The 25,761-nt window shown below is 47.8% G+C and overlaps 1 protein-coding gene across 6 annotated transcripts in view; it reads right to left on the bottom strand.

Annotated features, from left to right (window-relative positions):
- ATP8B (ATPase phospholipid transporting 8B) overlaps positions 1-25,761 on the bottom strand; it is a 268,417-nt gene that overhangs the window by 175,516 nt on the left and 67,140 nt on the right. For 3 of the 6 annotated variants that reach the window (XM_071657799.1, XM_071657800.1, XM_071657798.1), the window contains one exon: positions 1,291-1,350. The exons of the other annotated variants lie outside the window; for them this stretch is intronic. The gene's annotated coding sequence lies outside the window, so the exon portion shown is untranslated. The remainder of the gene's footprint in view (positions 1-1,290; positions 1,351-25,761) is intronic. 6 annotated transcript variants of the gene reach the window in all.

Genomic DNA, 25,761 nt, shown 5'->3' with positions numbered 1-25,761 from the left:
TATTTCAATTCAGGCTACAAGCATAAGATTGTAGGTATTGTGATCTATTCAACTATGTCTGGGGGGGAAAAGGTAGCTTGCTTTGGTAGCTATGTTGTGGGGTACCCCTTCGTGTTTCTACAGCAGTGGGTGAGGTCTGTGGAGTAATGTCTGCAAAGCTCCGGGTATCTGTGGCCTCCCTGTGGCTTCTGTGAGACGCAAGTGTTTTGATCTAGGGAACTGTGGGTGTTAGGTGCGGGTTTGCCACCTTCTATGTTGAGTTGTGGGCGTTGTTTGTGGGGTCGGGGAGCGTGGTCTCTGGGGTGGTGGGGGAGGGTTATGGACGTGGTCTGTGGTGTTTTGGAAGTGGACCACAGTGTTATGGGTGTGGTCTGTGGCGTTGTGTGCGTGGTCTATGGTGGAATGAGCGTGGTTTCCTGCGCTTTGGGCGTGGTGTGGTGTGGGCGTGGTCTCTAACGTTGAGGGCGTGGTCTGGGATGCGCCAGGGGTGGTCTATGGTCGGGCGTGGCCTGGTGTTGGGGGAGGGACTGGCAACTGTGGCAGTGTGGGCGTGGCCTGGAGCTGTGGGAAGAACAGAACACAACACAGGGCAGTGCTCTGCATAAGTAGATGAGCTCCATCTATTCCCCTTTGGCTCCTTATGTGCGGTGGTCTGTGAGCTGTGAGCGTGATGATGTGTTCTGAGGACCTATGAGCACGTTCTGAGAGAGGGGTGGAGTGTGTGGGGTGTGGGTGGTATATGTGTGTGTGAGAGAAGAGGGGACCGCCAGGTGGACGATCACCCATGTGTTCGACGTATGGGCTCCCTTCCAGCCTCTGCCACACAGCCCAACGCCAATATGGCGATGAATAACTAATGGACAGCTAATCAATTTACGTAAATTAAACATGGAATCTACACCTACTGGGTATATATATATATATATATATATATATATATATATATATATATATATATATATATATATATATATATATATATATGAAAAGTGGAAGGAGACATTATCCAATGTTTTCTCTTGTTAGGAAGAAAACGTAATGGCATCACCAGCTGATAGGAAGAAAACGTAGTGGCATCACTAGTTGAAGAAGAGAAAACGTACAGAGACATAAGTAGATGAAGTAAAGAAAACGCAGTGGCATCACTAGCTGAAGAAGGAAAACGGAGAGACATGAGTAGCTGAAGTATAAAGATAACGTAGAGACATCACGAGATGAAGTCAAGAAAAAAACGTAGTGGCATGACTGCTGAGCAAAGGAAAAACGGGAAAACGGTGAGTTGCCTCTTACCTCACATATCGCGCACCGGTCTCACTCACTCATTAGCCGCCACACATATCCCGGTCGTGCCTGCAACAGTCACCAGACACACATCAGAAAAAAAAAGGAGAACATAATGATATAAACGAATAACTACAAAACTCATTCCACAATGTTTACACACTTGGCCAGGCCAGTATTCTACACGTCGAGTGTTAGTCTGTTATTCTCTAACTCATATCCCTGCTGATGGGATGCTATTACATATCCCTGTACATGGGATGTCATGCACGAGTCCCCTACATAGCATAAGTCCTATACAATCCCTAATACATTAGAGCCAATCAGACTGCGAACTCTATAACGCTACGGAATACCATTGGTCGACGAACACGGGGGGAACAGTGTGTTGGACACACACCAGAAAAACGATTTCACAAGAGCATTAATAACATCCTAGAAAATAATAAGTATCTGGAATATCTAATACTAAGTATCTGGACTATCTAATCCTACACATGCCTATAGAGTCAGTGACAATCACAAATGACGTATGGTGGTGGAATGCCACTATAGACGAAGAAACCCCTCTTGCATATATCTCATAAATAAAAGACTAATTGTTGACCAGACTTGAGAGGCTTTACCTATATTTCTTGACGTATGAATATGCGTGATCGGATCTTCATCAAAGTACACCATGAAACACGAAGCAATCCTTCAGGTACCTCCACACACACACACACACACACACACACACACACACACTCGGGTCACCACAATGAACGAGGACACGTCGGGGGGCCCATCCATCCCTTCCTCAAGACGTGGCCCTCCAGGATGATGTGGTATTTACCATCTCGCGTGACTTTTGGTGACATTTTGCAAGATCAATACAGGCGGAGTGGTGCACATCCGCTCTCTCTCTCTCTCTCTCTCTCTCTCTCTCTCTCTCTCTCTCTCTCTCTCTCTCTCTCTCTCTCGCTCTCTCTCTCTCTCTCTCTCTCCCTCTCTCTCACCAGCTTCCAGACGCTAGCGGCCACGACCAGACGGACGGATGGACGGACGGACAGGCGGGAGAGAGTGACAGAGGACATATGGGAGGAGGGGGGGGATGCCTGACAGTAACAGGCACAGACGGGAAAGAGTAATGGACACACACACACACACACACACACACACACACACACACACACACACACGAGACAGATGGGGAGCGCCACAAGTGCAGAACTCATACCCCGTCCTGTGCAAAGAAGTAATTACACAGTGCAGAGAGAGAGAGAGAGAGAGAGAGAGAGAGAGAGAGAGAGAGAGAGAGAGAGAGAGAGAGAGAGAGAGAGAGAGAGGCCCCCAACCCCCTTGTCCGGCTCACTAAGCTCTGCAATTCAACCGACCACCACCTCAAGCGAAACGAACATTGCGACAGAGAAAATCACACTGTCAACATCAGTGTAATACACGAACATCATGGTGTGTGTGTGTGTGTGTGTGAGAGAGAGAGAGAGAGAGAGAGAGAGAGAGAGAGAGAGAGAGAGAGAGAGAGAGAGAGAGAGAGAGAGACTGGCCAGGAAGAAGGGCAGGTGTGGCGGGGTTTGGCCTTCTGTAGCAGCGTGCTAACCTTTCCTCGTGCGTGCCACACCCCCCCCTTCCCTCCACGTGCACGTGTGCACTACTCACCCACTGTCCGCCCGCCTCTCATTAGCAGTTTCCTTTCCTCCCTCCTCACCCACCATCATACCTTCACCCTCCACTCTTACCAAAATATAAACTTTCCTTCACACACACAAAAAAAATAAACCATCAGTAATAGGCAACATGTAACAGCTATCATGATAAACACACGAATCATCACCTAATCAAATACCTCATACCAGGTGTCGAACCACACCTCGACAGGTTCGGCCCAGAGTCGACTGATTCGACCCATGAGTCGAGAGATTCGACCCTTTCTTGGGACAGCACACCACCCTAAACACACGGTAATCTCTTGATTTCTTACATAGACGTGGACTTCGAAGGCAAGTCTCCACCCAAGACACAGCTCAGTGTTACCGAGTGACGAAAGTGGAGCATAATTGTCTCCTGATCAATTAGGCTGTGTGAGGCCGCGTCCAAGCACAGGGAGGGAACGTATGCAACACACTAATAACACATTCCAGCCAGGTTAACGTTACGCTGAGGCAAGTGTGGAGTATACTGTGAGGCCAGGGTGTGGGGCGCTAACCTTCCCCTAACACACCCACACACAAAGGTGTCAAACATCTCGCATCTCACATCAACATCCCTGTATCTATCATCTGACACACCCTCCTTATAATCTGCCAATATATACATTTCTTATCTATATTTCTTTTTTTCCTCCTCCATACCAATAACTGAGAGCAACCAAGTCATGTACATATATACTACAGTAATCCCTATGAGTCCACGGGGAAAATGAAACACGATGAGTTCCCAAGCGCACTTTCGTGTAATAATCACATCCTCAGGGGAGACACAAGAGAGAAATATAACAGTCAGTTGATATACAACGAAGAGACGTAGCTAGGACGCCATTTGGTAAATATATATATATATATATATATATATATATATATATATATATATATATATATATATATATATATATAATCTAGACTTCTGTTTCTTTAAAAAAAAAAAAAAAGACGCGAACTAGATCAACTCTGCTGGGGTAAAAATCCACCACAGCCAAAATCACTTCCTACACGCCTGACGTGAATACAATTATCATAGTTCTCATGTAACACATACGGTCGAGGCTACGAGCCATAGCCAGGTAGCCGGGCCAGACGTAACAAGCAAGGGCCGTCCGTGTGCGTGCTGCCGCTGGTGAGGCAAATGAAAATTCATTTTCTTGTATTCCCTGGTAATGCCAGGCAACGTCTTAAGGGAGTCACGCCATATCTAACTAACCCTCCCTCCCCTGAAAATCAATTCACCACAGCAGTCGTCATTAAACTGTTCAAACTAGATTAAAAGACAAATTAATTCTTATAACTGCAATGTAACCACGAATTGTGAGTGTATTATAATTATCATTATCATTATCATCATTATTATTATTATTATTATTATTATTATTATTATTATTATTACTATTATTATTATTATTATTATTATTATTATTATTATTACTATTATTATTATTATCATCATTATTATTATTATTATTATTATTATTATTATTATCATTATTATTATTATTATTATTATTATTATTATCATTATTATTATTATTATTATCATTATTATTATTATTATTATTATTATTATTATTATCAATCATTATTATTATTATTATTATTATTATTATTATTATTATTATTATTATTATTATCAGTATCATTATCAATATCATTATCATTATTATTATCATTATCATTATTATCATTATCATTATCAATATCATTATCATTATTATCATCATTATCATCATTGTCATTATGACACCACTGTGAACTACTGCAATATATTGCAGATCGGGAATGCAAGCGGATGCGGCCTTTCTTCGTCTGTACCTGGAGCTCCCTCGCTAACGCAGGAAACGGCGACCAGACAAAACCTATCATATACACGTACGTGTGTGTGTGTGTGTGTGTGTGTCATAATAGTTCACCGTTTCCCGCTTAACGAGATAGCATCAGGAACACACGAACAATGCCCACATTTGCTTACATCCGCCAATAGCAACTGACTCACCTCCACACACACACACACACACACACACACACACACACACACACACACAAACACACACACATCCCCCAAGCATACCTGAAGAACCGATCCCTCCCTCCACGACCCCTCACGTTTTTACCCTCCCTCACCACCCTCCATCCATAAACAAATGAAACAGCCATGATGCAGATCCACCATCACCTAGAACCAGTCCCGCTCCTTCTCTCTCTCTCTCTCTCTCTCTCTCTCTCTCTCTCTCTCTCTCTCTCTCTCTCTCTCTCTCTCTCTCAGCACTGCTCAAAATAATTCTCCGGAGCAAAGCACCCGGACTTACGCATCCTGTACCTCTTCCTCTCTCTCTAGCCACATTGCTCCTCCCTAACCTGATGTTCTGAGCGTGCCACCCATCCTCTCGACCACCAACCTCCCATGCAACATATACCGGGCCATGCTCACCCGACGTTCACCTCTGTACTTCCAGCATTCGCTTATGTCAACCCTTATCTTTGTAGAAGGGTACGACACAACCATTCCGTCAATCCATTAGGCAGACATCCAATGAATGTTTATGTAGATCATAGGGTATCCTAATCTTACTAGAAACACCCGTGTAATAACTGATCAAAGTGCATTTACCACTTAACCTTCGCTTATTGCAGTAAACAGTGATATCAAACACAAAACAGTGAAGTATGCAAAGATGATCCGGGTTGACGCAACATCGAATGTTATTTACAGGACGGGGCGCTGTGTCGGGGGCGTTGGAAGGGGGTACTGGGGCCGGGTGCTGGAAGGAGAGCTGGACGGGGCGCTGGGTCGGGGGCGTTGGAAGGGGGTACTGGAGCCGGGTGCTGGAAGGAAAGCTGGACGGGGCGCTGGGCGGGGGCGTTGGAAGAGGGTGCTTGGGCCGGGTGCTGGAAGGAGAGCTGGGCGGGGCGCTTGTTGATGGGGGTGCTGAACGGGGTGCTGGATAGGAGGTTTGGCGGGGCCAGAGGACGGGGGTATTAGTGGAGCACTGGACGGCTCATTAGGCAGGGCGCTGGACGGCGCGCTAGGCAAGGTGCTGGACGGAGCACTAAAACGAGGCACTGGGTCGCGTGACCCCCTGCCATCACAAGTGACTCATCAGTCAAGGCAACAGGTTTAAACCCGGGCATACCTACCGACTCTGACCCAGGAATACCAGAGCCCACTTACATTCCTGAAGGCAGATGAAAAAACGAAAAATAAAACGAAAGCCGAGCCTGAGGGTGAGAGTTCTATCTGCCACCTGTGATGACTGGGAATATATTGTGGAGGGAAGGACGTGGTGGTGTGCCAGTCTTCCATCAGATCCTTCCCGTATGTATCAACTTGATCGCCGACCCCGCCACGACGAACGCGACCATCGTGGTGGGAGGTGGGTGTCCCTCACGCGTGGTGAGGGCGACATAAAGGTGACACGTAACGACCCTGTTAGCGGCGCCCTCCCGTCACCAAGACCTGACCCTAAACCAGGCCATAATGACCTATAATGACCATCGTCGGGCCGAGTCTGGTCCATGGGGCCCCCCAATCAAGTCCTCCTACACCACGAAGACCACACCCACCCCACCACGAGCAGCTGGCTGGCTGTGAAGGTAAGGTCGTAAGCACCAATCCTTGGTGACCCTGGCAGCATCCTGCTGCACGGACGCTGGTGGAACCCATGAAGAAAAAACATCAAGGAAATAAAACACTGCTTGAGTCAAGGACGAGAGGCGAGCCTTAGTACTGGGGGTGAGGAGGAGGAGGAGGAGGAGGCCGGGGTTGGTGTCCACACCTCCCCAGCCTTCCTTCCCACCTGGGGATGTGAGTCGGATGCCAGTAGTGGGGGAGGAGGCTTGGACTTGTCTTCACACTTCCCCTGCTTGGAAGATGAGGTGGGTCCTAGTACTGGGGGGGAGGAAGGCCAGAGGGCAGTATCCCCACTCACTCCCCCGGCCTCAATGGTCCGGTATAGACCTCCTGTTTCGTGATCACGGCCATAATTATGCTGAGGGAGGGAGTCGGGCGAGGAGGGTGGAGAGGGGGAGGCTGGCAGATGTAGGTTACTTACACCTGAGTGCCACACACACACACACACACACACACACACATCGCTCATCGGACACAGTTTCAGAGTCTAATCCCTACGGGAAATGGGACCAAGTCCCGAAACTGTACTCAGGTGTAATTGGTCAACACACAGGTGTTTGGGACACGTGTGTGTGTGTGTGTGTGTGTGTGTGTGTGTGTGTGTGTGTGTGTGTGTGTGTGTGTACAAGAAACTAGTATAAATCACATGTATAAAAAGACCTCAGTAACTTCTTCCCCTCCCGGCACCCGGCCAGGACCGCGTCACTTACCCATAACACCCTCCCACCCCCTCCACTTCGTCCTGACCTCTGCCTTAACGAGGTCATCCTCCTACTCCAGAAGCAACTGACTTCCGAGTGGAAGGATCGGACCCCACGTCCGGTGTTTATGGGTGGATCCTACGCTACTACACACACGTGCCATCCTCAGGCACATGTACAGGGACGGCACAGTCTTATCTCTCTCTCTCTCTCTCTCTCTCTCTCTCTCTCTCTCTCTCTCTCTCTCTCTCTCTCTCTCTCTCTATCTATCTATCTATCTATCTATCTATCTATCATTACTAACAGGATCAACCATCCTCGCACCACACGCTGTCCTCAAGCACTTCATTTCGAACCAGTCCACCATCGTCCATGACTCGCACCCACACAGCACCGTCGGGACTGTTGTATACACGATCAGACATACCCATCTCTGCCCTCACGTACAGTGACCTCTTTCTCCGCACCTTCATCCATCAGATTCAATATATTTAAATTCACCACTCAACACCAACCTGTCTCTCCCGCCGGTCAAACTTCATAACTTTATTTCGCTCGTATTCACTCTCGGCTTCTTCCTTTCACGCATTCTCCCAAACTTAAACATCAGCTTGTGGAGTCTCCCACCAAAGCCGTGTCATCTGCAAACAGCAAATGACTCATCCCCACACACACCCCCTCTACCCCCATCCCCAGCATACTGTCGACCAGCCTCTCTCTCTCTCTCTCTCTCTCTCTCTCTCTCTCTCTCTCTCTCTCTCTCTCTCTCTCTCTCCAAGACTCTCACATTTACCACCCACACCACCACCCCAACCATCACAAGCCTATGAAGCAAACTCTAATTCATCCGGAACCACTCACCCTCCTGTATTCCTACTCGCTCACCATGTTCACTGCACTCATTCAAACTGGCGACGTAGCAGCCTCAAATTATAATGAAGTGCCCAAGGCAGGAGCCATGGGTACCAGAGCCTTGCCTTTCACATTTACTAAAGCTCCGTGATACTCGTTCCACTCAGAAGTGACCACACATTTCAAAATTCCGAAAGTCAGCCTTGAAGGCCAACTGAAATCAAGCCATCTTTATATAAAAGTCTCTTGTAAAAGCCAGGCAAAGTATATATATATATATATATATATATATATATATATATATATATATATATATATATATATATATATATATATATATATAGTAAGCGGTAGGGTGTACGAGTGAGTACTGGTGTGTGAAGTAGTACGATACAGGTTAGGTGGCCAGGTGTGGACTGATAGTGCCACTTTAGGTAAGGTCTGCCCCACTTACGGACACCCCCAGCCCAGGTGATGATTTACCTCGTATATAACCAACCAACAGCCATAAGAAGGGGTACCTCTATCCACACTGGAGTGATGAAAGGGGCACCTCTATCCCCACTGGGGTGATGAAAGGGGTACCTCTATCCCCACTGGGGTGATGAAAGGGGTACCTCTATAAACTGGGGTGATGAGAGGGGCGCCTCTATCCACACTGGAGTGATGACCATCACTATCTGCTCTCTGGGCACATCACCGATAACCACACACACACACACACACACACACACACACACACACACACCTCATACTTCATGGAAAGACACCTTCCCCTGACCTGCATCCACATGTGGAAAAAAAAAAAGAGAACAAAATCAAGAAATTAGTCATATTCTCATCCATCAATTCATCAAACTTGTACCCTTATCCACCGTGAGCCGTGGGTGTATTAAGAAGTACGTGGCTCACGCTAACGACACCGCCCCGGTCACGCTAACGACACCTCCGACTCTCTCTCTCTCTCTCTCTCTCTCTCACACACACACACACACACCTACCCACCTAAGGAATACCGGGGATGAGTCACCAAATCATAACGTTCAACACCTGTGAACGATTACCTCCCGAAGATCGATCAAGCTCAAACGATGGTTACGTCCCTTACGCTCTTTCCTCATGATTACCGGTAATCCAAGAAATATCTGTCTTAATTAATTTCTCAAAAAAAAAAAAAGCATTTACTGACCTAAAACTTGTCAATTAGGGAAAAAAATCACACATGATAAAGGTGAGATCCGTCTCTCTCTTACTGAGAGTACTGCGAACCTCAGCTGTTAACCTGTGGTGCAGATGTCACACAAAGCGATGGTAGTGCTCGCTCCAGCATACAGAGGGAAGAATACGACTGCAAATATCTTCCTTTTTGCCCTTGAGAGACAAAATACACCTTGCCTTTGTTGTGATACAATGTGCCAAAGACAGGTATAGCAACAGGGGGAAAAAAAACGACCAACGACACAAGACAGGTATAAAGAGAGGCAAATTCCCGCCTTAAAAACGACCATTACATCAACGTTGTTTACGGGAATTCTGCAGAGAAAGGCGTTGTCGCGGTAACAGCTCTTTAAGTGCGTTAGGACGCCGTACGTTAAATGTGTGGCACGACGACACAACACTTGGGCAACACACGCCACGCAGCCATTCGCATTCGCTGCCACTGTCTGCAACACAACAGCAACATTAATGCGGCAACTTGTCATCCCTTTATCGTCTTACGTGACACGATATCAGGGGGGGAAGGCCATCCTGCAACCCCGTGGGGGGTCCACGGGACTTGCACCATCAGCGGATGTTTGAACCAACCGGGTAGGGTACCAGGGGGCACTTTTCTAACCCATCATCCTCTCAATTCGCTCGACTAAACTCCATTGCTCTCAGCCTCCAGATGCGTTCTTCGAAAACCAACTGGATGGCTGGCAGGGCAAACTTTTGGAGGAACTTATCGAATCGGAGTTTTGAGGACTTTCCAGGAAGGAGGGGATAGAGTGGAGTCGTTGGTGCTTCTGTTTGTAAACGGGGGACCGATCAGTCTTCAGTACCAGCTGACTGGTATGTCCTCCTCCTCCTCCTCCTCCTCAGGACTAAACTGTCATTACCTCTTTGGGCTGTACAGGGGAAGGAGAGTTCTCTATAATCTTACAACATTTTAAACGTATACTGTCATTATAACTTTCCCCATTCACTTCATTCCAATCATCTCTTGTCTTCATATGAAAATGGAACTTCTCTTTACACCTCTATCACGTTCCTCGCTGCTTCTTGTTATGGTTTCTAGATACTCAGTCATGACATCTTTCCAGCATACTGTAGCTTAGGATGACTTATAAAGGGATGTGCACAGTTTGCTCAACATTTCCTGATGTGGTTCCTCAATCTATTTTCCTACGGTGGAGTTCCGGTGATAAGTTACGTACAAAGTCGGCTCCCACTTTCCTCTCACACACACGGATTCCCGCAACCTATTTCCCTGATGAATGACACTCACAATGAGGAGTTCTTTCACTATTCCCCCCTCCCCCCCAAATCCTCATTACGATGTGCCACATCCTCACACACACACAACTACGTTTTACAGCAACCCTGGAGTTTCTCTTGCTTCCCTTGTCAGTAGAATGAGGGTCTCTTCATCATTCCCTAACTCCCTCTATGACCCTGACCCCTCACCGGCAAGCATATTCACGATGAAGTCTCAAGCCCTGGCAAGTCATTGACGCAGATTAGAAACAGCACTGGTCCCAAGACTGAGCCCTGGGGCACGCCACTGGTGAACCCTTGTCCATTTTCTGAGACTCACCTCTGGCATGCGTCATGTGTTCCTTTACCTGATCTCCCAGTCGAAGTAGCCTCACCCATGATCCCTGCCTTAAGATCCAGGTTCTTTGCCAGCTTCGTTTGTGGTAAGGAGTCAAACGCCTTCTGGTGTGTGTGTGTGTGTGTGTGTGTGTGTGTGTGTGTGTGTGTGTGTGTGTGTGTGTGTGTGTGTAGGTTTGTGTGTGCAAAGGAGCCCGTAGACAAGTCTGGCGGGGAGAACATCTAAATATTATCTCAGCTGGCCCTGGCCCAGCTGCCCAGGGAGGTAGTACACCTCAGTGGTATATATCTGCTGGCATTACCCCAGCTGCCCAGGGATACGGTACACCTAAATGGTATAATCATGTCGGCTGGCTTTATCCCAGCTACCCGTGGAAGCAGTTAAATCCCAGTGGTATAAACTGTTTTGCAAGTGACTCTGTAAATTGCTGCCAACCAACCAACCAATACGATGAAAAACTGTTCTGCCTGTTTAACTCTGTACAAAGTACACAGTCTGTTGTACACACAATAAAACCACTGTGTCTGTTCAAAACACCCTCAGGGCTGTCCACCTGTACAACAGACACGTAAATCGTCATCTTAACTCTCCTGACAGACCAAATAAATGTCACAGCAACAGATGGCGCTGTAAATGCCCAAGTATGTATCATTTTGGACGTGTGGTGTCTCTTTAATTACTGAAAAAAAAATAACAAATTTATGAGATGTATTCAATAGATGTTGGTTACTATCTACTGGTATCGTCCATCATGCCTTGCGCAGATGTTTCGCGACACATCTTTACCACAAGGTTGGAGTGACCTTGAACATGACGGTACGAACCCTTGCATACGATGGCCGAGATGGGTCACAGGCCAAGCCATCACAGGGGCAAAGGACGTATACGGTGCTGGTCAAGGGAAGGGGGGTTACAATAAAGGATGAGGGTGCGGAGGCTGGAGGGCGGGAAGGAGGGAGGGAAGGAGGGAGAGAGAGTGGGCCTGGTGTCCAGGAAGACGGTTCCTGCGCGGGAGGGAGGAGGAGGGAGAGAGAGGACTTGCATAATAAGACGGAAGAGACCCTGTGGGGGTGACTCTAGCAGTCGTCAAGTGTTGGCCCCGGGCCATCTGACTTACACCCCTCACTAGTTATAGCCACCTGCTCTACCTCCTGCACCAGCTGCTGCTGCTGCTGCTCACCACACGCCGCGCTACTGCTGCTGTACCACTACCACACACGCTGTGCTGCTGCCGCTACTGCTGGACTAATCACCAAACGCTATGTCGCTGCTGCTGTCCTACCACAACACGCTGGGCTGCTCCTAAGCTACCATCGGACACTAAGATGCTGTGGCTAGCTACTGGCTGCTATTTACCATGCGTGGACTTCGGAGGTCTTCTACCACCTCCCACAGCTGGCAGGGCTTAGGTCCAAAGCTGTTGAATTGTTGGGTCAATGGTCAACCAAGCTGTTGAAAGACACGGCCCGCAGACCAAGTTGACCAAGGCCATGGGCTCTGCCTTCTTCACATCCCATGGTGTTACTGATGGCTACTGGCCAGGATTCTGTTGTTGTTTTTTTGGCCTCAGTTGCAGCTACTTTACTGTGCACTCCTTCCCATCCTGTGGGCTCTTGTTCTTGTGGCATCCTCTTGATATCTGTGGCAACATTCTACGCGGTCTCTCATGCCTATCGTGTTAACAAGAGAGTAATCTTCAGTTGTGGTGTGGGAATCATGCCCTCCAAGACTTTCCAAGAGTAGATAATACCTCCCGACACATCGCTCCAGACGACAGTCTCGGTGATTTCGTCCGTTCCCAGTGGTCCAGTTCCTCTCTGGTGTCAGTGAGGGCCCGTCACCGACCAATGCTCACTTCTTAACCCTTAATCTTCTTCCTGCCCAGACATCACGTTGTCATGCGTTAACGTAGATTATCGAACTTCATAAAGCTAAGTCATTGTACATCTTAGAACTCTCAAAGAAATCGAAGTACGTAGTACGATGTGAATGTTATCGGTCAGGTACTTTTTAAAATGTGGAGATAAAAAGTGACTTTTAAATTCTCCGGGGACGATGAAGAGTCGACATTTTTTTTAATTCTTTGATCTAGAGGTCAGGGTTCCAGGAGTCCCGTCTTGGGTTTGAGTGTAGGAGCACTGTCTTGTGCGGTTGGGTTCCCGCTGTTGACCGACTCTGCGAGACTTTTGCGTCGCACAGCTCGACATCAAACCGTCTTCAGTGGCTGATCCTCCATGCTACTGCCTCTCGAGTCTATGCCACAATATCGTTCCCATCTTGTTCCCATCGCATGTGTGGTGGGGTTGAAATCTCCCTTGAAGGATCACGTTAGAGACGACGTTTCACAAGACGGTCGGAGCAGAACAACTTATATCAGAAGTTCTTTTCGTCTTGCACCTGAAGGATAATTAAAAGATTAGTGCAGTGTAATGTTTATGATTGCTCAGTCATCGCCACTAACACTGCTCCTACATTCACCGACGAGTCTCGGAGCTCAGTTTTAATACGGAGATACTGAACATACGATCCAACTGCTGCTCATGTCTTTCCAAATCATCCTTCCCGTCACATCCGTGGAAGCGGTGATCTAATATGTACAACGCACTGTTCACGTGATCTCTGACACAAGTGTCAGGGGAAAAATTGCAAATGCTGCACTACACTTCACTCGGTCGGTAACCAACATATAAAAGGAATTTTGTCTTGGGTGAGCTAAGGCACTATATGTAGGCAACTATGTAGGCAAATATTATCTCGTTTGTGGTTTGTTGTAAAGGGGTTTATCCTTACCATTTTCTGTTCTGACCCTCATGGAAGATGGGGCCCCTGTTGGGCCCCTGTTGAAACTGGCAGAAGGCAGGCCTTGAGACCCATCACTTTGTACAGGGTAGCAGAGGGTGGTCACCGACATTGCTTCCCCTGCCCGTCCTACTATGTCTTTGTTTGGTCCCGTGTAGGTGTCTGTGTTTGCTCTCTCTCTCTCTCTCTCTCTCTCTCTCTCTCTCTCTCTCTCTCTCTCTCTCTCTCTCTCTCTCTCTCTCTCTCTCTCTCGTCAACTACAGTGGAGACTATCGTGATCGTCTCGAGGTATGTGTGGTGGTATGTGCACTGTCCCTGCCGCCGCTTCGGACGTTACTGGCTTAAGCAACGACGAGTCTCCCCAGGCGATGATCTCTGCTGGTTCCTGGCTCACAGTATCTATGTAGCGTCTGCAGCAGGTGTACTGCCCCACACGCAGGAAGAAATGACGCTGACTAATCTGGGAGGTATCCGATGAAAACTTCCTACGATTTCAGAGGGACCTATTAACTAAATCGGATGGAACAGAACAGATTAGAAAGGGGGGAAAAAAGAAAAAAAGAAAACCATAAACTTGTAACAACCTCCGTGTACCACTAACAAACCCTATGCTCTTGCTGCCGCTGTTATCACAACCACACGCTGTGTTGCCACAGCTATCGTACCACCACCAACAGAGTCTGTGCTGCTCCCGCTGCTGTACCACTGCTACACGCTGTACTAATAGGGCTACTGCTGCTGCTACTCCTGCTGCTGTACCACTGCCACACGTTGTGCTGCTGCTCCTGCCGCGTATGTGGACAGTTTGATAAACACACCAACCACAGACTTTACCACTGCCCCTTGTTTCCCAGCCTCGAACGTAGACGCTGGGAGGAAATAAACAATGGAACTCTTTTTAGATGCGGGCAGAATGCTTCCTGATTGGCGAAGCACCAACACATTGCCTCCACGGGCCGCCCACAGTGGCACCCCAAACATGCACCCGACACGTTCCTCGTGAGGAGGGAGGGCCCTCAGCCTCTATGAGGCGGGGAGATGTACGCTCTCTGTCGTTGGACGGAAACGAGTCGCGGACCACGATGATGGCACGAGTCGCGGACCACGATGATGGCACGAGCCTCCGGGTGTAATGGAATGGCCTTAGACCTGATGCCTTGCGGGGTCACGTGAAAGACCAGGCCCATCAAATTCATGGATCTCACCGCCGTGTTCGAAGGGTCGTGTGTCGCCATGTATCAGGGGTCGTACCGTCATTTTCAAACAGTCGTACCTTCACGTTTAAGGGGTCGTACCGTCGTGGCTCATGGGGGGGTCACGAATGACGCAATATCCTATTGATCACTGGAGAGCAGAGCTGTGTGTGTGTGTGTCCCCTACCAATCGCCTTCGAGAGCGAACCACCGGCACAGCCCTTAAACAACCACATCTCTCGTCAAGGCGCGGCCTCGCTAATGGTTATATCCACCTGTTGTAACCCCGGCTATGGTAAGAAAAAAAAAACAATGAGTGGGATAGGATCGCATCATGGAAGACAAGTTAGCCCCTTTACCAGACCTAAACCTAGATCTAACCTATCCCAGCCCTTCAGCAAGCACACAACAGTGGAAACGAACATGGCAGACATTCCAACTACACACACACACACACACACACACACACACACACACACACACACACACCGTGGACGCAGCGTTGGCTTAGATCTTCCAATCAGCCATTTGTTTCCCCTCATTATCTTCGCCTGTGCTCAGCCATGTGCTCTCTTATCGGCAACAGTGACAAACGGGACAATGACTCTTGGAGTGCACAACGATGCACTGTTATCAAGGACGAGACCAACGAAGCAGAGAGCATCACTAACAACCAAATTATCATCATCAGTCTCACCTCGCAACACCCCAGCCTTGTGTTCCAAATATACCACCTTGTGCCCCACCCCCACCCATGTTCACCGATCATAACCCCCCCCCCCCATGTTCAGCAAGTTCTTCTCTCTCTCTTCACATTCCCTCATATTCCCCCACACTCTCACCCTAGTATGTTCTAACAGCCCCCTTCCCCTTCCCCCACCCCCCCACTCGACATGTTCTCTTTAAGACCTACGGGTTCCTCCCTTTTCCCCTATGTTCACTGGGGTGCCACTCATGTTCTCCGTGTTCCCTCATGTTCTCCGTGTTCCCTCATGTTCTCCGTGTTCCCTCATGTTCTCCCGCGTCCCTTCGTGTTACCCAGTGTTCTCTCGTGATCCTTGGTGCCTGTGTTATTTCTTTCCGCCCCCATGTTACCACAAGTTCCACCCAGTGTTCCCCAAAACCCCCAGGTGTTACCATAAGTCCCCTTCCCCATCATGTTCTTCCCTGTCGTCATTTGTGTTAACTCATGTTCATATACGCCACCTCTCGTGTTCTCCTGGGTTCATCAATCTTCATACATCGTCTCGCGTTCACTTATGTTCTGCTATGTGCCCCCCTGTGTTCCCCTATGGACTCTCATGTTCCGCTATGCCCACTAAAGTTCTGCTATGCCCACACATGTTCCACTATGCCCACTAAAGTTCTGCAATGCCCACACATGTTCTGCAATGCCCACACATGTTCTGCTTTGCCCACACATGTTCTGCTATGCCCACACATGTTCCACTATGCCCACACACGTTCTCCTATGTCTTCTCTAACTCTACCAAAGCATTACTACGTATCACTTCATCACTTTCCACAAAGATATATACCAAATACGATACAGTTACAAACACGGACTCTATAGCCTCCACCACTGGACCTTTTATGTGCGTCTACCTTGGCCACAAAGATGTGATACAGTATCTATATCTACCCTGGGTGCCATCAGTGGAAGACTTCCGAAAGGCTTCACCAGGTATCTACCAGAATTCCTGTATCTATATCTACTTGGCGTACCACCGGTGTGAGGCAGAAGAATCTATATCTACCCTGGACGTCACCAGTTCGAGGCACAGTATCAATATCTACCCAAGGTGCCACTGGTATGAGGGGGGCACGCACACACACACACACACACCCCCACACACTATCTATATCTTCTACCCCGAGTGCCACCAGCGTGAGGCGCACGGCACGGCACTCCATCCCGTCGTGAATCATGAGGAGGAGAGGAGAGGGGGGAGGCCTTTTGCACTCGCATGGAGCGATTCATCTCGCACACATAAGACCGTGATGAAGGTTGACACACGTCCACGGCCGCGTGGGGGCTTTTCAAGGACCTTCCACAACCACCACTAGAGACACACACTAGCTTTAAGGAGAGAGGTGTGTGTGGGGGGGTGTGCTACGGGTGCAGCAGGGTGGAGGTGATGCCATCGGAGCACGGCCGTGCCGCGGGGGGCGTGGGAAAGACCAGCAACTCCAGCCAGGGAAGGGAACTCGATATTCTCCGTAATGCTAGCTGACTGTAGTGATTGTCAAAGTCCCCTCCCTGGCCATGGTTCTTTCTTTCTCCCTTTCTTTCTTTCTTTTTCTTTCCTTCTTTTTTCTTTCTTTCTTTCTGCCTCACCCGCACGTGGGCTGCTAGCATTCGGCCCACAGACATACACACTCCCTCTACCTCCCGCATGACACTCGACAACACGTATTTCGCACAACTCCTTCGTCGTAACCCTATATTCTGAGGTGAGCGGTACGCACACTCTCGTCGTATACACCCTTAAGTATAGAAGTATTTTACACACACACACACACACACACACACACACACATATATATATATATATATATATATATATATATATATATATATATATATATATATATATATATATAGGATGGTTGGAGGAGAGGATGAACAGGTGCGACAGGGGAAGAGAAAGTTTGAAATGGGGAGGGAAGACTGAAGCGTATATATATGTGTACGTAGAGTGTAAGTGTTTTTGATGCCTGTGGTTCATTCTCTGGAAGCGCGTTTTTTGATGCCTTATTCACACACCCCTGGCAGACCGGGAGGGGTGTGTGTGTGTGTGTGTGGTGAGGGTGTGTACGTACTAGTGTGTACGTGTGTACGTACTAGTGTCGGAATCTCTAATTTATAAGGAGAGAGTCACTCACTTAAGCTACCCAATGGTCGACCGTGTACGTCGTCGGTGGACGTGGACTGGAAGAACCTCCCTAAGTGCTCTCTGAGGCTTCCAGCGACCGGACAAGAGGTGGTGTTACCATGTGAGCACTGTTGTCGAGATCTCGGATGTGTCTGCAGTCTCTCTCTCTCTCTCTCTCTCTCTCTCTCTCTCTCTCTCTCTCTCTCTCTCTCTCTCTCTCTCCTGCAGGCAGGCCCCTAGACCGACCCAGAGCCACTCCTATGGATGGGACGGGCGAGAGAGAGGTACCGCAGGATGGGTTATGCGGGTGCAGCTGTATGGGAGGGAGGGAGGGAGAGGAGAGAGGAGAGAGAGAGAGAGAGAGAGAGAGAGAGAGAGAGAGAGAGAGAGAGAGAGAGAGAGAGAGAGAGAGAGAGAGAGACGTGTGTAGGGAATACTGGCGGGCGGGCTAGACGGGATGTCCATTATCCCATGTGGGCTGAGGAGACGGCATGGGATTAGCTTTAACCATACGCCACTATGTGGGTGTGGGGAGAAGTGGCCAGACACTGTCTTTAACATACCAGGTTTACAACTGCTTCAGCTGCTGCTGCTGCTACTGCTGCTGTCCCTCTTCAGGTTGTCCGTGTACTACACACACACACACACACACACACACACACACACACACACACACACACAACAGACCTTGCCTCTTATTTTTTTTTGGCTGCGCATCTCGTATAATTATGTTCGATAACCTTGTCTTTTTTTTTTCTTTTTTGAAAAAAAAAAGAAGGATATTCCACGGACGTTTTCCATTCAGTAATCCCTGTTTCTTCCCTCGCCGAGTGACCTTCCCTCCACTATATATATGTCGCCATGCGTTGACTATCACAGATCTCTCTCTCTATCTCTCTCTCTCTCTCTCTCTCTCTCTCTCTCTCTCTCTCTCTCTCTCTCTCTCTCTCTGGCAGTTGAAGTTTTTAAAAGTCCTTCCAGTCTCTCTCTGGGTAGTGAGTTATTCATACGTTCCACCCACTCCGTTTTCGCCCCTCCCTCCCCTCCTGAGGTTATTCTAAATTCCCTGTGACACGCTTCTTTGTACCCCGTCCCTATTGGGTGGGCGAGCGTACGGAGCGGCAATATTCAAATCTGTTTCGTCTGCATACGTTGCAAAAATTCCCATCGCCAGTTTTGTGTCCCTTGTCGTAGGAGTTCTCATTATCATACCGTGCCTCTCATTCCATGGAATGATACTTTGCCATCTGCTTGATACCAACATCTCTCAAGTACAGTTTCACATTCATGAGGACTCTTTGATATCTTTGACGCGTTGTGCTTTCACAATCCCTCTCCTTCGCTGGGCCTTTTTATACTGGGTTTATCAGTGCGATGTTAAATATCCCGTGATTTATTGGCTTATCAAATTCATCTTCGTTACCATCCTAAAAGCTACCGTACTGCCCCCACGTCAACTGAACCCGGGTCTACTCCATATATGCCTCTACGTCAACTGTACCCGGGTCTAATCCATGTATGTCTCTACGTCAACTGTACCTGGGTCTAATCCATGTATGCCCCCACGTCAACTGTACCCGGGTCTAATCCATGTATGCCTCTACGTCAACTGTACCCGGATCTAATCCATGTATGCCTCTACGCCAACTGTACCCGGGTCTAATCCATATACCCGGATCTAATCCATATATGCCTCTACGTCAACTGTACCCGGGTCTAATCCATGTATGCCTCTACGTCAACTGTACCCGGGTCTAATCCATGTATGCCTCTACGTCAAATGTACCCGGATCTAATCCATGTATGCCTCTACGTCAACTGTACCCGGGTCTAATCCATATATGCATCTCATTCTAATGAGCTTTAAAATCCTCATCATTCTGTCTGCTCTTAAGCTTCGCCCACGAACCATCAGACTATAATTTCAATCACTGTGTTGTCGAGCTTTGACCCGCAACGTCATTACGAGACCTGGGGTTGACACACCGTCAGACGCGGGTCGACGACTTGGACTGTCCTGCCACACAAAGACACTTTCCATCCACCAATGGTATCTTGCGCTTAATAACGTTCTGTTCTGCTATTCTCTCTCTCTCTCTCTCTCTCTCTCTCTCTCTCTCTCTCTCTCTCTCTCTCTCTCTCTCTCTCTCTCTCTCTCTCTTGTAAAAGTCTGTTGTGGCTTAAGTCACACATCTTGTGTAGTAAAACCGAGAAGAAAAAAAAAACTCTCTTGTTATCTTCCCTTTGCATTCAAGTTTCAGCTGTGTCATTGTCATGACCTGATAAGTGGGTCTGAGTACTTCTCCAGGTGCAAATCCATGCTGGCCTTCAATGATTTTCTTTGACAACACTGGAGGCTCGTCAGGGACAAAAGTTCACACAAAAAGGCCGGTTGTGAACTGAAATATAAAGAGGTTACTGAAAGGGAAGAAGAGGAGACGAAGAAAACCATTTACGAACTCAGGAGGAACTGCCAAACCTGTCTTTTAAACAGTGCCACGTCAAAGTAACTGAGAAAGACACGAGAGGGTATAGAGTTCCAAAAAGCATCGAGGTGTTGAGGAAAAAAAAAAAAAAAAAAGAAGGTATCAAAACGGCCCACCCTTGACATGCGGGGTACTGCATGGCGTAGCTGATGGTGGGGGCACACAAGCAGCCAGCTCTCGGGTGCAATAAAACTGTTAATCAAATCAGGCTGATCGTGCATTCTTTTGTCGTTCTTACAAAGTCTTTCATTACGCGTGCAGTCAAGTTCACCGACCAACTTTGTTGAAGTATCAGCTTGGATCCTTCTTTGTGTACAGACGTTTCATACGTCATTCTGTAAAGGTCTGATTGACTTTCGTCCACAATTGGGCCCCCATCCATTACACCACAGGTTTCGCTACGGTTGTTTTTGTCTTGAAGAAGATACGATGCCTTGAATTCCATCTGGTCCTGGAGCCGAATTATAAGCTCCTCAACAGTTCTGCCCAAAATACTTTCCCGTTCACTCTAAGCTCAAACAACATTCTGTTCCTCCAACCTCATCCTGTTATCAACCTTGCGTTATATTCTGGCATTACAGTATCTATAACCCAACTGCCACCACGTTGGTAGAACAGTTCGCCACATAATTACTCCTTCCAGTCCCGAGCTGAATACTAATTTGCATCGCTCAATTAATATCTGGCATATTTCCTAGATGTCATTTTACACACACTCCTCCTCACGCTTAAATAGAAATTGTCCAAAATCTCTGATTTTTCTTTTTCTTCCTAACGAGAATATCAACTTTGGTTTGACGTCCAGTGTTCTGCAGTGATCTCTCTCTCTCTCTCTCTCTCTCTCTCTCTCTCTCTCTCTCTCTCTCTCTCTCTCTCTCTCTCTCTCCATTCAATCTCGGTTCTCTTCCCCGGGATTTTTTTTACATCGTCTTCTCATTATCCTTATTCACTTTCTCTCTTCGTAAGTCCCTTTTATACTTTCCTTTATGAGTCTGCCAAGCTTTCTTCCGAGAGAGAGAGAGAGAGAGAGAGAGAGAGAGAGAGAGAGAGAGAGAGAGAGAGAGAGAGAGAGAGAGAATAGGTGGTTCTAGGGAGTATAAAAAGAGGACAACTGTACCGTAAGGAGGGAGGTAGGGCGCGAGGGCGGGCGGGAGGGAGGGAGGCCTCCTCCGTCCGCGGTCCACCACACCGGAAGGGCTTTGGTCACGGGCCGGCGGGCGGGCGCGCTCGCAGGGTGGGGCCCCCGTGTAAAGGCCAGCGAGGAGGCAGAGGTCGTGAAGACCCTCTGGGTAAGGTCAGGAGGCAGGCGGGGGAGGGGTAACAATGACCTTACCCACGGCCATCACACCCTGGCCGCGTCCCCAATGCCAGTGAACTGTACACAACAGAGTCCCCTCCCTGTATATGTAACGTACGTACATACACATGTGCGCATGTATGTACGGGTATACGTATGCGTATGTATATTCATACTACTGTAGCTAATGACAGAGTTTCCCCCCTGTATATCTAACGCATGCACGTATATGTGTATGTACAAGTATACATGGGCGTATGTATATTCATTACTACAGCACTTATCCCGTCAAACTCGCCGCTGGTTATACATGTACATATGTATGCGTGTATTCAGTAGTTTTACAACTATCTTCAGGGACACCCGAACAGAAATAAACGCAGCTCTCCTTGAACTTCTGAGCTGTGGATGATGAATTAAAACACAATGGCATCACATATTCCAGTCTGTCTGTACGGATGAGAGAGATGGACGGATATAGCACAGGGGGAGGAAGATAGCCAGGAAAACTACTATGACAGACAGACCGAGAGGAGGAAGGAACGAAGAAAAGAGAGAATAGAGAGTAGAGAATGAAGGAAAGAGAGAGAAGACGAAACAGAATGAAGCAAAAGTGGGGAAAGAGGAGAGAGAAGGTTGGCCCCGAGGGAATTTTCTACTAGAGAACGGGTGAAAAGGGAGATAGAAACCTTCGCTGACACAAGAGTCCATACACTAACCTGGTTTCTCTGTATTCTCCCTACCATCTATGGTTCTCTGGGTTCTTCCTCTCCCCGGTGATCCTCAGGTTTCTCCCTATCAGTTCTCAGATTTCTCCCGACACCATCACTTTTCGTATTTCTCCCTAACCCTGATGGTTTCTATGATTCCCTTTAGCCCTATATGTTCTCTGGTCTCTCTCAATCACGCGCAGTTCTTTAGTTTTTCCCTAACTCTCGTGGTTTTCTGGTTTCTCCATGGCCCCATTTGTCCTTGGGTTTCTCCCCAAGCCTCATATCCACTGTTTTTTCTTAACCCAGATGACTCCCAGGTTTCTGCTCACGCCATAAAGGTAACTGGGTTTCTCCCTAACCTGAGAGTTCTAGACGTCCTCCCTAACCCTATATGTTCTCGGTCTCTTCCAATCCTTGACGTTCTTGGGTTTCTCCTTCATCTAGAGGGATCTCGTATTCCTAATCCAGTCGGTTATTGACGGTTTCTCCTTAACCATGACTCGACTCTCCGAGTTTTCTCCTTAACCGTGATGTTTCTCCCTACCGCTGACAGTCCTCGGGTTTTCTCCCTAACCCTCTATTCGTTTTCGGGGTTTCACCCTAACCCTGAGGTATCTCGGGCATTGCCTTATCCTGAATGGTCAGAGGTATCTTGAAACCCATGTAGAGAACAAGGTGTTTAGGAAAGACAAGGGCTCGCTTCTCTCGTTCCACATCTAACAGTTAAATTCACCGTGGACGCAGGCACCGTCTTCAACCACACTTCACTCACACACATCAAAGGCTTTAAAAGAAGACTCGACTTCAATCACAAAGATACGAGCAGACAGCGACCCAACCCGTTCGGTATGTAACACACCTGTCCATTACATGTCGTTCTATGAAATAATTTACATGGCATAAACACACGTTTGTTCATGGCAGTCACTATCAGTTACAAATGTTATTCAAACACATTTGCTCATTACAGGCACAGTCAAATCATAATATATATATATATATATATATATATATATATATATATATATATATATATATATATATATATATATATATATATATATATATTTGTTCCCTACAGTCACAATCAATTATACTTAATAGTCATACGCGTTTGTTCATTACAGTCACAATAAATCGTAATCAACATTCATACACATTAGTCCACTGCAGTTACAGTTAAATGTAAATAATATTCATACACAACTGTTCATTAAAGTCACAATCAACTTCAACACATAATGAGACAATTGATTGCATCTACACTACTAATTACTCCAACGATTTTCACACACACACACACACACACACACACACATATATATATGTCCTCCTCTCATACCCAGAGGTGCGAGGTGCTAACACGATGTCCAGGTGGCCACACAGAGGCCCAGGTCTCGCTAGTACGACCCATGGGTACAATGGCCTGACCAAGACCACCAAGCCCAAAGGGTTCCTGTCTTCGTGGTCAAGGGTCGTGCCGCTCAGGCCTTGCAAGAGTCGTTCCGTCCGTCTCAAGGGTTTTTAATAACAATAAAGTCGCGTGAAACGAGGATTTTCGTTCCCTATATATATATAACAAAAAAAAAAAAAGAATTTCCCCCCAGGTCAATAAAATGGCGAGGCTTGTGTGGTATATTGAAGGGGAAGTGCGTTTTATGTGGCGGGTTGCCGGGCCACTATCACCAACCACGGGCGTGAGTTGGCCCCCCCACCACAACAACACCCCCAGCCACCACCACCACCACCAGAGGCAAGTGAACGACGGCCCTCCACCACCACCACTGGCTTGGGCCGGTCCCCACCACAACACAGGTGGGGGGGAACCAGCCACCACAGCTACCACCGTCAGAAGCGGCGTGGTCCGGTCTCCCAACACACCACCACAGGAAAGACCCTATGTTTCATCAAGTAGAGAAGGGTTCTGTGACTTCCTGACACTCTGCCAATGGCGGACTTGGGTTGTGCCCTACGAGCTCATGACTCAACCCCCCTACTATTTCTCTTCTCTCTTTCATTTCGAACTCACTCTCCTTCATCGAACTCCCAAAATACCCCCCCCCCCCACCCAACCACCCGACAAATACGCCCCTTCCCAAAGTCCTCGACTTCCAGAACCCCTGCGCGCTCCACTCAAAACACCCCCGCAGAGTAACTCTTGAGAAGCCCCATTTCCCCCACCCTTCTTCCCCCTCCCTCCCCGCTCGCCAAAGGCATCACCACGTCCCCAAAACCTGATCCCCCGCAACCCATCATCCCTCCAGGCAACAATCCCAGGGGGCGGACACCCTCAACGAAATGCCTTTCCCAAAACTCCCTTACCTCCTCCCGAAACCCGTCTCCCCCCCAACCAACCAACCAACCCTTCCACTCGAACGCTCCCAAGAGCCATATTAGGATACCCTTCCCCCAAAGCCCGGCCTTCATCCTCCAGAACCCGTCCCACCAGTTAAAACCCACGAGAGGCATTCCTACCTTTGCTACGACCCACCTGCATCCTGCAGAAGGCCACTGGGAGAGGACGCCAGTAACGACCCCTGCACAACATCGTCGTCAGCGCTGGGGACGACGACTCTTACATACAGCGTTTGACCATACGGTAATAAGGGAGCGTGGACGACAAGCTGACCCCTCGAACATGGGTGACGGGCCTCTGACCCCGACCAACCAGGTCAGAGGTCAGGGCCATCGTATACCCCACCAACCATCACTGAATGTTGCTCAACGACAGTGACGTCGTACTCAAGAAGACTTACGTTCAAGACTTGCGTTCAAGACTTACGTTCAGTCTTCGATGATACGGTAAAAATCACCATGTTAGGGAAACCTTCTGTGACTATATTCCAGCGTTATCATCCTCTGTTAGAGAAATATCATCCGAAATGACATATCGAATACATACACGTATATATAGTAACTTCATTTTCTTTTTTTTTTTGTGGTGAAAAGAAGTTTTTAAGAAACTACAAAAATATACGGAGTCTTAAGACATCATTTCCTGTGCTTCCTGTACATTCAGGTATGATGAAAAGACTTAAGGAGCGTTACAAGAGAACACTAGTGAGCGACTGGACCATATAAAAACACGAGCAGTGTAGCGTAAGAACTCATCTACGTCATGGTTTATATATAGGTCTTACCCACAGGGCAAACAGTGGCTGCTGTGTTTACTGTACCTTTCAAAGTAACTATGTGATAAATAAGATTTGGCCTTAAGTGTAGTTAGTGGGTTAATACTTAATATACCGCACTCTATGACATATAGGCGTTTCTGGAGACGAAAACAAGAAGAAAGCCTGTTCGTAAAAAATTAACACCATGATGCTCGCGTGAGTTAAAGCCTATCTCTGGTGCAGAGGAACATGCCCAAATAAAACGCCTCGCTGCTTTTGGGATACAGCCTCTTCAGCG

Source organism: Panulirus ornatus, chromosome 65 (genome assembly GCF_036320965.1).
Source record: "Panulirus ornatus isolate Po-2019 chromosome 65, ASM3632096v1, whole genome shotgun sequence".
In the NCBI taxonomy this organism is placed as follows: Eukaryota; Metazoa; Arthropoda; class Malacostraca; order Decapoda; family Palinuridae; genus Panulirus; species Panulirus ornatus.
The sequence above is the reverse complement of the archived record's forward strand: the minus strand, read 5'-3'. Positions and strand labels throughout refer to the sequence as shown.